This window comes from Pseudorasbora parva, chromosome 18 (genome assembly GCF_024679245.1).
Source record: "Pseudorasbora parva isolate DD20220531a chromosome 18, ASM2467924v1, whole genome shotgun sequence".
Taxonomy (NCBI): Eukaryota; Metazoa; Chordata; class Actinopteri; order Cypriniformes; family Gobionidae; genus Pseudorasbora; species Pseudorasbora parva.
The window spans coordinates 23153504-23166759 of NC_090189.1; the positions used below are offsets into that span (position 1 = coordinate 23153504).

The following is a 13256-nucleotide window of genomic DNA, read 5'->3' on the forward strand; positions in this document are numbered from 1 at the left end:
GCCAAAATCCTCTCATTGAATTTCATATCTATTATGTTTTGACAAATTGGTGGTTAATTTGTATAAATTCCTATGATCTATCCTATTCCTATCTGCTTACTCCCCACTGTTTATTAGATTTAGGGTAACCTCCTTGGTTACATTTTTCAATTTTTTTGTTGTTGTATGAATCAAATCTCAACCTTGTCAAATCAATTGTTTGAATAAAACTATCAAAGTTAGGCAACGCTGACAATACACCGACAGTACAATGTTTGGGGTTGGACAATGAAACGGAAACACTGGTCAATATAGTGTTGGAGGTTTCACGCCCATATATGTGAGTGTGGAATATATTTTACATTCCATCAGTAAGAAGAGAGTGTGAAGTTTGACTTAGCAGAGCGATAGCGCAGCTGCACAGAATATATTACAATCCTTACAACATAATGGGAGACATATCAGCGTTCAACAGATGTCTCGCTGGCTAATCTGTGACCAGCAAGTCTTTGTGGTGTATCAAGACCTATAGTATCCAGGTTCATGTCGGCACCACATACAAACAAACCACATCCAACAGGAGTAACTGTTGACACAAGAGGAAGCTGTCTGTACCAACCCAGATTGTATCCAAAAAACATAAAACCACAGCTGTCCAACTCACTGCAGAATTAAATGCACACTTTGATTCTCCTGTTTCCACCAAAACAAGTCAATATTCATGGTTGGGCTGCTATAGCCAAACCTTTTTGTCAGTTGTGCCAATACCAAATGTCTGTTTCATTGGTACCAAAAGTGCAAATCCTGTGGACAATGTGAAACATTTATTGTTCTTGGATGAGTTCACCTTCACTGTCTTTCCCACATTCTGGTGGAGAAGCCCTAAAAATGCTTAACACCCAGACTGTTTCTGCCCAGAGTGAAGCGCAAAGGTGGATCAGATCCACACAATGGTTTGGGCCTTAATTAAATGGCATTCCCTACTGAGTTTGATGGCCAATGACTACCGATCCATTCTGGAGGACCATGTGCATCTAATGGCTCAAAAATTGTACCCTAAAAGAGGTGCCATGTATCAGCATGATAATACACCAATAAACACAGCAAGACAGCAAGGTGAGAGAGAGGTTTGATGAAAATGAAAGTGAAGTTGAACAATTCCCATGGCCTCAGTCACCAGATCTACATATTATTGACCCACTTTGGGGTATTTTGGAAGAGCAAATCAGAAAATGGTTTCCTCCCCCAGAATCACAAAGTAACCTGGCCGCTGTTCTTAAAGAGGAACGGCTCAAAATCCCCCTGGTTGCTGTGAAGGACTTATATCTGTCATTCTAAGTGCTAATTGCTCTATTGGCCACAAAAGGAGGATCTACACCATACTAATCAATTATTGTGGTCTCAGTTTCATTGTCCAACCTACAGTGTCCTACATTGTCCTTCAGTGTAAACATATTACCTGAAAATAGTAATATTAAATAAGTTGGAATCAATAACTTCACTGTGAAAAAATATTGTTGGTTTAAAAGTAAGTAACCTGGTTGCCTTAAACATTTGAGTTTATTGAAATTTTAAAAATGAGTTGATACAATGAAGGACTACCACATAAACCACATTAAAATTTTATAATTAATGAAAAAAGCACAATTTGGCATGTTTCACTGCGTCTTAATAAATATGCTTACAAAATCTTTTAATAATATTTGAACAAAGGTTTTCGATTCTCAGAAATGTTCATTGTATTAACTCAAATTTTAAATTTCAATGAAAAACATTTAAATAATTTTTTACAGTGTATAAATTATTGTTATAACTTTGTCCTCAGTGCTGTTCAATTGCTGCAACTATAAGCATTCAACTTGTTTTCAATAACTTACCACACTGTTCACCGCACCAGGCGTTATAGTAGCCAGAACTTCTTTTCTTTATTTACAGACATGACGAACACATGAATGATGAAAGTATGCAATTCGCAGAAAATACTTTCTCGCCAGTTCTAAAATATAAATCACCATAAAGATTTGTTGATGTACGTTCTTATTAATGAAATGATGTGTATGTTCATAGTGTATAATTAATTAGTGTTACTAGGCCATGGAAATTCAATTTAAACTTATAATAGAATGTTGCACATAGATTCTCAGGTGCAACAAGAAATTTGGTTATCGAGGCTCAAAATCTAATTAACAGCAGCAGAGTTATGCAAAGTAATTTGCATAACATCTGTCTTATCCAAATGATCTCAATCTGCTAATTACTGCTCATTTATTGTGTCTGCCTTGTTAATGTGCCGTGAGATAGAGTGAAGTGAATGTGTCTTTAGGTCAGGGTGCTCAGGTGCTGTCTTGAAAAAACCCCAGAGCTTTCGGCTGTCTGACTTTTGCTCGTATGCAGGCTATATGATTAAACAAAGTCGTTCTCTGTTGCATTGTACTGGGAGAACATGACAGGTTTTAGAGCAGATTGTTGTGAAATCCCAAACAAGGACAAAATTGCATTCCTAAACAGATAAAATGCTTCGCAAAGCAAATGCAACGAGGATGGGTCAGAAGTAACGTAAATCTGGTGGAAAGTTGTTTAAACCATTTTTGCATTAACAGTGAAACAGTGAAGACATATTAGAAAAAGACCAATTTAATACTTTAATAGACAATATTTCTCAGTGGAAGGCTCTCTGGGAGACAGCTGAGCGTTTCAACATTTAGATGATTCATCGTGGCAAATTCAAGGAACTCATAAAGCCTGTGTCAGTTTTACAGGCTTCACACCTAACTGACTTCAAACCTCCATTTCACGAACTGGTCAGAGGAACTGTGGCATCAAAAATTCCCTGCAATTTAGAAACATTTACAACTCCTAGGTGGTACACACCATGAAGCAGTAAAAACACTGAATGACCTTCATGCTCAGCTTTATACTTTTCCAGCACATGATTGGTATCGCTATCATTGTGCACTATATTGTGACATGAATTGTCATACTGTTCCCAACAAACAAAAATATGTTCTAAGAACATTTTGTTTCGTATTAATAAAAATGTTATTCCTGAATGTTCAAAACGTTCAACGTTTTCTGGTTATGTGAACGTTAGGGAAACATTTCAATTTATAATTGTAGGGGGTCTAATCGCAGCACAATACTTTATTAAATCAAACAAAAGAACAGAATCCAAAACAAGAAATAAACAAAGCAGTGCATGCAGCACAAGACAATAAACTAAGAGAAATGAAGGCCTTCCACGAGATAAATGAACACAATACAAAACAGGTGTGCACTAATCAATGAAACAATGAATTACAGTGACAGATTAACAAAAACAGGACGAAAACATAATGATAACAAACTAAGGCCCTTTCCACATGGAGAAGCATTTAGGTGTATGCCAAAAATTACATTTAACAGCTTTATTAAATAATTTAAGTGAGCATTAGAAGATGTAAAATGTAAACAAAATGTAAAAGAGGGAAATGAACATGCACAAATAAATATCCAATATCAACTGATACCGTTGAATAAACTTTTTTTTGCAAAGATTTTGTGCATACCTAATCATGAACTTTGTCAGTCTTTGAATCGTACAATTAACCAGTATCCAAATGCAGTACGAGCAATTAAGAGAAACTAAACACAAATGCGAGATGTTCTTGTTTATAAAAAATATATATTGTGGATATTTGATTTTTTTTTTTTTAAATCTGAGATGAAAGGGTGTATTTAGTTTGATCTTGTCTGAATTGTCAGGGCTAGAAGACCGGTCAGAGAATGCTGCAAGAGGCAAAAGAGAAGTAGAGATCCATCTAGAGATTGGAAGAGCGGATGCTCTTTGATTGTAAGGATGGCTTCTGAATCACTCGAACAAACACCCACGCAGCTGAAACCGTCACTGACTCATTCACAAAATAAGCTCTCCCTGCACCTGATCCCATTTTTTTGAGCAATTGCTGAATAATCAAACAAGATCTCCACAATAATGATCAGATCACAATCTCTTAAAAAGTGAATTTATGCAGTAAAGTGCTATAGCTTTTCAACGGAGCCTGGACTTTGGCATTCTGTTTATGAGTTTATGATATATTTCTTTTTAAGTATGAAAGCTATATATATATATATATATATATATATATATATAGCTATTATGGAAACGTGGCGTTTCCAGACAACCTGTGCTTGGCACTTCAGCCAATAAAAATACATGAAACATTTGGCCATCTAACCAACCATTGCGTTTTTCGGAGGGATGGGATTCTGTGCCGTTGAACAGTTTTAATTGAATTGTTCTCTAACTGAACTGATTTTATGAAAAGAACGCGGGCAAGTGATCCAGTAATCCAGTAGCGATGGCTTTGGGAGTGGCCTCGTAGGGCAGCGAAGCAAATGCATTCTAGGAGCTGTTGTCTTTCATCCCCATGAGAAAAAAAAACATTTTTCGCAGTCTAAAAGGCACCAAATTCAAAAATAATTTCACATTTCTACTACATTAATGACCCAGTTTAAATACAAAGCTAATGCTAAATGCTAAGTCACTGAAGTAACCCTTTAAGATGTAAACTCGTAATTGTGAGGGGGAAAAGAATTGTGAGATAAAAATGTATGCCATGGTGGAAACAAGCATCCATATGGAAGCCCATTTCCAACACATAATAAAAAAGTGCATTCGTGAATCAGAATTGCCATTTAATGTATAATTATGACATGAAAAATCACAGTCAAAATATGTTAAATCTATTAGAAATCATAATTATGACAAAATGTCATGAATATTATTTTGTTAATGCCATAATGATGACTTTTTAAATAGAAGAATCACATAAGAATCTCATGACTTTGGCTTGGAATGGTATATTTTGCATTATTTTGTTTCAGGGTGGAAGACTCTCTGTTATGGACAGATGTGATAGTGAAAGAGGGAGGGAAGTAACGTAAGCATGCACTAAGCATCCTGCCACTGTGAACATCACCACTTCCAGAGCATGATGCAATCTCCCAATGTCATCTCAATGTTGTGAGAAAGAGAGCCAATGGATGTTCTTTTGATAGTATTACTCTACTGTTCTGAGCTGATAAGTCCTGCTGAACTTCCAAAGGCCCCTCTGGCTTTTAGCTGGAAGCTCTATCAGCATTCTGCAGTGAGTTTGTCTCTAGCCAATGAAATTAGACAATGCTGTTTCTCTACTGTCATTCCTTTTATATACGCATTACACATTGTGACTTGCTTAAAGTTTTAAAGTTTTTTTTTTAAACAACACCCATATAAAGTTTTTTTTTTTTTAAAAACAACACCCATATTATTTGGTTTCATATATACTGTGGCCACATGTCACAAAGGCAAGCACGGGAAATTATCTCTCAATACTGAGGAAGCATTTGCTTTGGAGAATAAATGCTTGACAAATGCTGAGATGTTCCCGTAAGCCGCTATCAACAAGAGGCCCTTTGGCAGCAACTTATCTGTGATTGTAATGCAAATCAAGAACTCTCTCAAAAGGGCTGACTTAAGCCTCAAAGTTACAGAATTCATCCAAATCAACCTCAAAGCTGATTATAGATCCAGTCATACATTCATTTTTGGCACATTTTGAAATGTTATTTTTCTTTGCATTGTGGTGGAAATGTCCCTTTTGCAATCATATCATAAATTATGTGCATTTTAACTGCTCCGGAATAATGCATTAGTAGAGTTATAACTGTAGGCTATAATAAAAAAGACAATACCAATTATGGAATTAATTGTGCAATTAATATAAGTACTATTTTAGTCTGATTTAGACTGGCTGGCACTTGACCCAACAAGCTCACTCTGGGTCCCAACAATTTAGGGATGAATAATGTATGCCTTTTATTTTAGTCTGATAGGTAAATATAAATTATTCATTGATCTTTAATATATTAGAGTTAATAAGTTCATACATTTGCAGAGATATGAAACAGTCTTTAGGGATATGAGTAGCATTTGAATTGCATTTGAATTCAACGCTGCTGTCAAAAAATGAATTATGACATTTATTTGCTCTCACTATTTAGCCTAACATGTCCTAATGCACTCCATTATTTTTTAACAAGTTCTATTGTAATTTTACAGTAATCCTTGCCAGTTTGAACTTATATTACGAACAGTAATCATTTTATTGTAAAACTACCGAGATTGAAAAAGGTCTGGGAAGTCTAGGTCACTCTGGCCGACAAGTTCAAATAAGGTCTCCTTATAAACAATATCCCTTTGCATTTAAGATTTTATTATTGAATTATTCATGCTTTTTTATCTTTTATTTCATCTGACAGCTGCATGACTATCCGCAATCTAAAATGATTCACGAATACCGCTTTAGAAACACACTTGCTCAGCATGACCTCCCGTCAAACTTTATTGTACCGTCACACAAATATACAAAATTACAATGGCATGTCCTTGAAAAGAAGTCAGAATGTTTTCTGGCACAAGCCACTAGCTAATTCAATAATCTTTGTGACTGTTTTCTTGCAGAATTCCAGCACTTCCTTCATGTTTACGGTACATTTCATGATTGGTTAAGGAACATTTGATGTGTACAAATTTTTCAAATACGCATTACCTATCCACAGTTGTTTGTTGTCGGTCTTCAAGTTTGTCCTGTCAGATTTGAATTCAGATCCTAAACCCTTTTCACGCTCTTATCATTAACATCCAGGTGAATGCATTGTATGATACTGTCAGCTTTGTCAGATTTGCAGTCTGTGCCTGTATGACTGTGGGCAGATATTGATTGACCTTATAATATCGATAAAGCAAAGGACATGTGACCCTGTTTTTAATGTGTGGCTGTCAGCAGTTGCTCACTTGTTAGATGTATATTAAAACAAACAACTGTTGGACACATTTTCTTTTTCCAGAGGGCCAAAAGTAAAGTTTACATTTGTAAAATTGCACATAAGTTATTGCACATAATATTATTTCCATCATTGACCCTGGGTAAGTTTCATTTGGCTACTTGTATACACCTTGGGATGTCGGATTTAGCATTCGACTTACACCCTGGGCCATGAGGTCCCTCCCTGCTCCTGATAGATAGCCTCTGTCAGCAAGAGGACATCCATCATGCACAGGCCTCCTGTCGCTAGAGATTCACCCATGAACCTCTAGTGTCCATCAGACTGGGCAGTGCAAAGGCTTCCTTATACTCCTTAGGCTGGAAGAGATACTCAGAGTCACCAGATACATTGGTATCTTGGTATAAGAGCAGAGGTCTCACAGTGATGAATGTAACCTGCAAGAGTAAGGGGATGCATTTGAAAAATGTTCATACAATACCTGAGATATTGATAACACCAGAGATATGTGAATGAAAAGTGAATGAAAATTCAATCTGTAAGGGTGCGTTCCCACATAGAGAAGAACCAAGTATACTTGAGCATTCTGCCCTTTTCAGGGCTGCATCTTGAGACATCACATCATGTGTTTGGTTTGTTCATCATTAATATTTCAGTTGAACCACACCAGAGTTCATATGGAAGAGGACAGTGACCTCCTGAAAAAGTGGGTCTCGTTCTGCATGATTGGTGCGCACAAAGGTTCAGATAGGGCTCAATCCGAGGGGCGGGATAAAGGGTTGTCTTTCAAACTCCCTCTGCACGCAATAGGATAGCGCTACCACCAACCAGAGCAACGAAGGTGAAACAGAGCTTGTTGATAGATTAAACATTCGCCATATCCGGTCAGCAAAACTCAGAACACATCTTCCCTTTTTAAGAATGACTTCAGTGCCGTTCTTTGTTCTTTTCTCAGAGAAAAGCTTAACTCCAAGTCTTCCAGAATCGCAGTCAAAGCTGATTCGAAAGACCGCCGCCGTTCGCCAGCTTCTGTGTTTACTAGAAGCACGTAAACGCAACTCGACACGTTGTCATTATGGCCCCGCCCACCGACTCTATACACGATGTGATTGGTCCAGCAAGAGTTAGGGGAATACAGCTCAGAAGGGTATTGAGAGTTGCTAGACAACACTTGCGGGCAGATTAAATTTGCTGCCACTAGGGTGCGTCTAGATTTCTAGGCTAGCAAATAAACGCACTACAAACTTAAAAGTATCATACAGTTAACCTATACTGACTGACTCAGTATTACAACTCTTAAATTTAAACTTAATGTGGGCTTATACATCAAGCAAAAACATTGCATGGCTTTGTGATGAATTCAGAATATAGCCTTGTGCACGTAATTGGGAAGTGTATTCTTTAACATTTCTCCTTTGTGTTCCACTAAAGTAATAAAATTATATGGGTTTGAAAGCACACTTTTATTTGACCTTTGTGTCTGCCTCAGAGAAAATAGGGTTGAATTAAGTGTGTGAATTGCCATTGTGGTGCCAAGGCGAGGATTGTGACAGGAATAATGTAGCCTACTGTCGTAAGTCAAATGAAAAGTGTCTGGGTTTGCATATCCCAATAGGTGCTCAGCTCAAAATACATTTCAGTCTCCCTAAATTACATGTGTCTTTGCACAACTGATTGGTCCAGCAGCATTTCAACAGTGTTGATATACATGCACATCAATCAGCCCCCTAGGTCGAGAATCAGTTTATCGTGTACACGAATACATTAACTGGTAAAGACCCTGGCTCACTTCACATTGGGACACTAATGACTGTCCTGTTGTTTCTCACCACTTTTTAAATGATAACCTCCCTGAGGTTGTGCCTCTTTCTCCTTCTCTCCCACGCTTGCCTTCTGACCTTGGCTCCAGTTATCTACCGCTAGGTCTGGAAGATTTTAAGTTAAGGGAGGCAAATAGGATTGGTATTGGGTCGGAATGGATCTCCAACTGTGGCTTTGCCTCTCTGAACTTTACCATAATCATCTGAATGGAGGAGCCAAATCGGGGAAATCAAAAATTCGGAGCGTCAAGAAGGATGGTTTTCTCCCTATCTTGGATGTCTGAGAGGTTCAACCACAGATGCCTCTTCATAACCAACATAACTGCCATAGAATGACAGATAGTGGCGGCTCTCTGTTTGGTGGCATGGAGGGCCAGATCTGTGGTGCACTGCAATTCAGCGACCCCTTCTTGAGAGAATCCATTCCCCTGATTCAAATCTCTCAGCAGGTCAGCCTGATATGCCTGCAAAACAGCCATTGTGTGCAAGGCACCACCAGCTTGACCCATTGCCTTCAAAGAAGATGCCTGACTTTGTGAGAGATAGCTAGCCAGCATCTCTTCTAAGGGGGCATTGTCACATATCATTGCACGCACAAACCCTCATTTGCGTTATTTGAATGTGGGAAAGGAAAGATGCGAGCTGAATATGGAAGAACCGGAAGAAGCAGAAGGCTCATAGGGAAGGGAACAAACATGACCTGCCAGAAATCGTTTGTCGCGTCTATGTTCTCACGCGACCAAGTTAAGATAAGCCATTACAAAAGGGCTCTCTGACTCTCTCTTTGACAACGCCAAGCATGACGTGTAACACAGACACCCTTTTTTTATATATTGTTACATAGACTGCTGTATTCACTGATGTGTGTTGCTCAGAGACATGCAACAGCTTCGGATGGAATTATCTTTGTTGGAGAAACAAAAATTGATAAATAAATAACATTGACGTGTAAGTGTAAGTCAGTATTCACGTTATTTAACGGAAAGCAAAATGATGCAATGGTATAAACTAAAAGTAAACAAACACTAAACTTATTTTTCATATGCTGTTTGTTCCTAATTTACTTTGGATGGGATGTCTTTGACATGCACATTAGTCTCTGCCATAGCTCTGGATTGTTCTGAATGGAAACAACTTACTAAATGGGTTTTCTCCATCTGCTGGTGGAGGATCATCAGCATAGTGATCACTTAATGAACACGAGTTGATCTCCAGTCTGGGGCTTCAGAGACGCTCATAATGGCCCCTCATTAGTGTCTCTACCTGGAAGTGTCCTGCTAAAGTCTTATTTTTGATTATTTTCAAATTCAAGCCAAGGATTTTAGTTTAATGCAATCCAAAAGAGTAATAAGCCAACCAAACCATTGGCTTTAGTTTGAAATAATACAAGTATATTTAGTCACTGCTATTGTGATTATGAATTATGCTAAAAATTAAGAATATATTATGCATAATATGATAGGAGATTGAGCACTCAGATAAAACGTTCCCTCTTATTTTAAATGCGTAGCAGATCACTCACCTGGAGGAACCTAGATAACATATTTGGCATAAATTAGAGACCTATGAAATGCATGCATAATTTGCAGTCAGGTTTGATTTATGAATGATTTATTATGTCAATGACATCAGTTCAGGCAAAGGTGAGATCCGAGGACTCAATAATAATTACGTTTCTTTTAATGTGAAACAAATGTATAACATTCACTCAAAATTACAAAGCGTTCAACAAAATTAGTGCTCATGGTGATAGTGTGCCATCCGACAAGTGACTAAAAATAGAATTTTAGGATTTCCTTTTTATTATTCATGAAATCTTAACCTATGTCCATATTTTTTATGAATGTTTTTTTTTCTCTGTAATTTACTCAGAACATATTTCTGTGCCTCAAACATGTTTTTATTTGTTGTTTCTACCTTGAGAAATGTAAAACATCTCACTAAAAGACACTAAAAGATGTCTTGTGAGACATTCATATACTTGTAGTGATAAATGTTGTGTGCCCATTCGATTTCCTTCTCAAAGCTTGTTTCATGTCACAACCTTGATGAAGAGACAGTTTATTGAATTAAATATTGATTTTAATCTCCAGGTCATGGCCCTGTCACTGGTGGACTGCTGACCTTAAGACTCAGATGACCAATTAACTTGAAGGTTTGTCAGATTTCTTGCCTTTATGAGTCCCTTTAAGGGATTAATTGGCTCACCAAAAGGCTCTATGTATAACTTCAGAAGAAGAAGAAAAAAATTGTTTGCAATATAATATACTGTGTATTTATTACAGGGCTCTCAAGAACAGTTTTAAACTTTTATGATTTCATGGACCCTTGATGTGTGAAGGTTCTGGTTTCTAAAAATGTAAAGATAGAAGACTTTCAGACTTTTCTTTTTTTAAGGGGAGGGTTTATAGGTGGGTAAATGTATTACCTTTTTCAGATTGTTTGCTTAAAATAAGCTCACACAATTTACATATGACCGTGACTTGAGAAGACAGAAAAACATGAAGCATCAGCTTTTGTTTCTGCTCTGATAACCAGTGTGGCTGAGAGAACATTGTGCTTGGTGCATTTTTCGTCTTCAAACCAAACTTGGGTCTTCAGCTAGCAAAGTGTAAAGTGTCCGGCTAACACGCTTCCCACATGTTTACGCATTAGGTCAGTAAGGCGGTCTTTTGTGGCTGTTTCTGAACACAAAAGTGTTCTTCTTCTTTCTGTCAAAAGTGGACAAGCTCACACCATTTTAAACCCATTTGCACCTGTATTTAGCGGAGACGTGCCATGACATGTATTGTGTAATCTGACCTAACGTAGGCCTATCAGTTACAAATGTAATGTAGTTTTGCTCATTAATACATGACGTTAAAGGGTTAGTTCACCCAAAAAGGAAATTTATGTCATTAATTACTCACCTTAATGTTTTTCACACCCGTAAAACCTCCATTCCTCTTCGGAGCACAGTTTAAGATATTTTATATTTAGTCAGAGAGCTTTTCTGGTTCTTCAATGAAAGTGTATGCACACTATACTGTCCCTGTCCAGAAAGGTAATAAAAACATAATCAGAGTAGTCCATATGTGACATCAGTTAGTTAGTTAGAATCTCTTGAAGCATCAAAAATACATTTTGGTCCAAAAATAACAAAAACTACAACTTTATTTAGCATTGTCTTCTCTTCCGTGTTTGTTTTTAATCCTCAAATAAAGATTCGAATGGTTATGAATCAGCATATTGATTCATGATTCATGATTCGGATCACCAATGTCACGTGATTTCAGCAGTTTGGCAGTTTGACACGCAATCTGACTCAACGATACGCATACGCTCTCGGACTAAATATAAAATATCTTAAACTGTGTCTGAAGATGAACGGAGGTCTTAAGGGTGTGGAACGACATTAGGGTGAGTCATTAATGACATCAATTTCATTTTTGGATGAACTAACCCTTTAACTAATGAGACTCTATTGTAAAGTGATACCATTGTTCTTTATCAATATTTTGCACTTTAAGCTGTTTGAAACATTTGTTTACTTTATACATTTTTGTATATTGTATTTAAATGTTTAGGTTTTTTTTGTTATAGAAAAAAAGTTATTAAACCTGTTATGGTATGACCAGGGGCGTAGCACCAAATTTTGGGCCCTGGGTACAAACCATCTTGCTGGGCCCCCGTACCATGTATGTGTATGTATAGAAAACTGACTTCTAAGGCCCCCCCCTGCCTCGGGCCCTGGTTACTCAGTACCCTTTATCCCCCCAGTCCCACGCCCCTGGGTATGACAACACTTTTTGAAACTTATTTCAGTATTGCGATAAAACCGTATACCGCAATAAAAGCTTCAGCAGTTATTGCAACATGAAAATTTGATACCGTCACATACTTAATTTAGCATAGTCTACTTGTGATCGGATTGACGCTTCTAACAGTGCCATAGTGTAACATAAAAATAACATTAACATAAAGTTTTTTGTTAAAATCTCACTATTCTTTCAGCAGTAGAACCAACATTACTTTTAACATGATTCAACATTAATTGTAATGTTAATTAATATATTTCAAATGTTAATTTCACTCTCCCTCTCACCATCTTTACCTTGGCAATTCCTCCTATTGTTCCATGCAATTCTGTCAAAGTGTCACCTCAGCTGCGGGAAACCACTTCATGTTCATTGAACCTGGAAACGAGCACAGAGCCAGTCTCTGTTCTCATTGTCTTTGTGGTTAAAATCAATCAGAGGCCAGCATGCTTTTTCCTCTAGGCCAGATTGTTGTGGACCCAAAACATTCCCCCCCAAGTCTCAACAGAACTCAAAATTCAACCGGTATAAAAAAAATAAAAAAAACGCCCACAATAATTTGTTGCCCCACTCACTCCTTTATGCACATACGCTCACCATTTTTCACTCAGTTGCTGTATTTAGAGCTGAACCCTGAGGTGGCCTTTTCTACCCGTGGCCTATTTCCAGATGGACCACGTGGGCAGCTAGCAGCAGCATTGATTAAATCTGGAGACCCACAGGTCCCTCAAAACCCTGAGGTATCTCTCTGTTTTCCTCTTCGTATTGAGTCTCCATTCTCTTTAATTAGTGAACATAGCTGGGGGCTGAACGTGGATGCGTGTGCAGGGCTGGTGCACGTAGGGGCAGAGCGGGA

At 37.6% G+C, this 13256-nt stretch overlaps 1 long non-coding RNA gene across 1 annotated transcript in view; it reads left to right on the top strand.

The window, feature by feature from the left end:
* Positions 1-13256, top strand: part of LOC137046414 (uncharacterized) — a 33467-nt gene that overhangs the window by 4151 nt on the left and 16060 nt on the right. The window contains exon 2 of the long non-coding RNA XR_010898958.1: positions 10697-10758. This is a non-coding gene — a long non-coding RNA (uncharacterized lncRNA). The remainder of the gene's footprint in view (positions 1-10696; positions 10759-13256) is intronic.